General features: G+C 27.8%; 1 non-coding gene across 1 annotated transcript; it reads right to left on the bottom strand.

Moving 5' to 3' along the window:
• Nucleotides 1–2,045: 2,045 nt before the first annotated feature.
• Nucleotides 2,046–2,117, bottom strand: TRNAC-GCA (transfer RNA cysteine (anticodon GCA)). Its single transcript has one exon. It is a non-coding gene; the product is annotated as a tRNA-Cys (tRNA).
• Between the last annotated feature and the right edge of the window lie 477 nt (nucleotides 2,118–2,594).

The following is a 2,594-nucleotide window of genomic DNA, read 5'->3' as shown; positions in this document are numbered from 1 at the left end:
AAAATATTATTAGTTATTAATAAAAAATAATAAATTTTATTTACTCTCTCATATTCTTCCATAACAAAATATAGTGTATTCTATATAGATTAAACAGAAAAAATAATAACTGAAAAAAAAATTAAATTATTATTCATCAAAGTATCATGAGCAAAAATAAACTAGAGTATATAACTCAAAAACGTAGGATAAAAATTCGTTTATATATATTAAACTTTCGAAAACCCATTCAAGACTTGCTCAAATTATTAGTCAACAAAAAATCAAAACGCTCATTTCCGCTAATAGAAATAGAGATAGAAAAAAAAAAGATTTCGCAGTTTATGGATCCATCCAATAAATAAAATAATTGGTAAGAATTAAAAAAATAATACAATAGGATATATTTATATATATAAAATAGTGGTGGTCTCCCATGCAATTTCTTACTTTGATATATATCCTATCCAATGGGGGCCATGTTTAAGAATTAAGAGTCTTCAACTTCAATTTCTTGTACTTTATTTGTGTTATATATACAAAAGCATCATGTGAGGGTTCCAATTTTGCTTAAATCCTAAGTAAGAGGTACTAGTTGTCCTCACGGAATTTACGGAACAACAAGAACAAGAAAATTAAAGGTAAAGATAGAATCCAAAGGATTAACAAAAACTATCACTAAATCTGAAATATGTCTCTCTACCATTAAGTACACTGCAATATTATTATTTGATGCTTCCGAGTAGTACCCCAGAATTTCATCCACATATTTTGAAACTGTTAAATTTGATATATGTTTTCATCGAATCACATGAATATATAAATAAAATTCCTATGTATGTTTTAATCTAACAAAAATTTTTAAAGTAGTTACACTAATTAAAAATGTCACGAAACTACCTCTATTGTCAATAAAAAGAAATTCACATAACAAATGACATCTCTAACATACTCTCTTTTTTTCGATGCTTACAACCTCACAAAAGTGAAAAAAGTGAGGGAAGTACAACAAAGCTAGTTCAAATCAAAACAACTACAATAGCCGCAGACTCATCTAAACCAAGTCAAAGAAAAAAACATATCAAAAATAAATTATATTACATATTAAATTACGTCTCTTCACGCAAAAGTCTATTTTAAATCTATCTGAATTTTGTTGTTTTATGCTAATTTTTTTGGGGTCAATAAAATTAAATTCTAAACTATTAAGTCATAACAATTCTGATATTATATTATAATTTTTTTTTTCAAAAACTTAAACTGATAAAAAAAATATACATCAACAATTATATCTTTTAAAAAATCATTTATTAACAAGGTTAAGTTTACTTAAATTTACAATAGAAAGTTTTGTTCAGTAAAAGCAGGTCATAGAACAAAAGTTGCATCTCAAGCATTAAAAACTAATTAAAGGGCAATTAATCCATTATTTTGTGTCTGTTTTTTTCCGGTTATAACAACAATATACTTATGATTAAATTGTCAATTATGGGAGAAGTTTGTCCCCCCATTACTTTAGTTTATGTATGCTTAGTGACACACTACTACTTAGGATGCAAAAGAATCAATTGCTTTTAATTTCTTTTTTGTCCAGCCATTCAAAAATCAAAGGTTATCTGAATTAGCCAGATGGGAATTATGTTTAAATCTTTTAGATCCAAAGATTGGAACCTGTTATTAAAGTAGTATAGGTTGCTCTTTTGAGAAGTGGAAAAGCATCTATATATCCATTGCTCATCATCACAATAATTCAGATGAAGGATTGGATAAAATTTTGCGTTATCCGTTCAAGGATTGGATATTTGGATCATAATTAGAGCCTTTTCCCATTATTTTAATTTAACGCATTTTCTGAAAATCCTTTTTAATTTATTTACATAAAGTAATAGGTTCCTTCAGAATCTAGATGAACTCTTTGTTAAGCATGTGCCGCATTCATATATAGTTAGTGGCAAACATAAGATACACCGTGTGGCCTAAATAAGCAAAAGTAGATTATCCATAAACTAGTATGATTAATTAAACTTTGAATTTAGGATAGGAGGCTAGATGAAAAAATATACATTAGGGCCCAACCGGGTTCGAACCGGTGACCTCTTGATCTGCAGTCAAATGCTCTACCACTGAGCTATGGACCCTTGAATATTAAGTATTTAAATATATAATAATAAAAATGATGTGCAATAAATGTTTTCCTGTTAATCAAACTAAATGATAATCTTGATGGTATGATTTAATTTTTTAAATTATTTTTTCATACAAAATGTTTTACATAAACATTAATAACGGCATCAGTATACCAGAAACTTTTTTTGGGACATGAGAAACTTTTAACATCAACATGGGCCTAAGCCCTAAATCGAAAACTGATTGTTGGGCTTAAGTTTTATTAGGGTACACGACAATTGCTTCCAGACCAAGAGAAAAGAAAAAGACAGTTGTTTAGTCAACTTGGGTTAGTCTATAGAAAAGACAATAGATATGGAGATTGTCATTTACTAAAAAAAAAAAGATATGGAGATTGTCTAGTGCATAAAAAGATTGAATTAGAAATTATTTTTGGGATACTCTTTTAAGAGAGGTAGTGAATATCTTGGTTGAAGATGAACAAGAAG

Source organism: Arachis duranensis, chromosome 7, assembly GCF_000817695.3.
Source record: "Arachis duranensis cultivar V14167 chromosome 7, aradu.V14167.gnm2.J7QH, whole genome shotgun sequence".
Taxonomy (NCBI): Eukaryota; Viridiplantae; Streptophyta; class Magnoliopsida; order Fabales; family Fabaceae; genus Arachis; species Arachis duranensis.
Note: the sequence above shows the minus strand (reverse complement) of the source record. Positions and strands in the feature narration are given on the sequence as shown.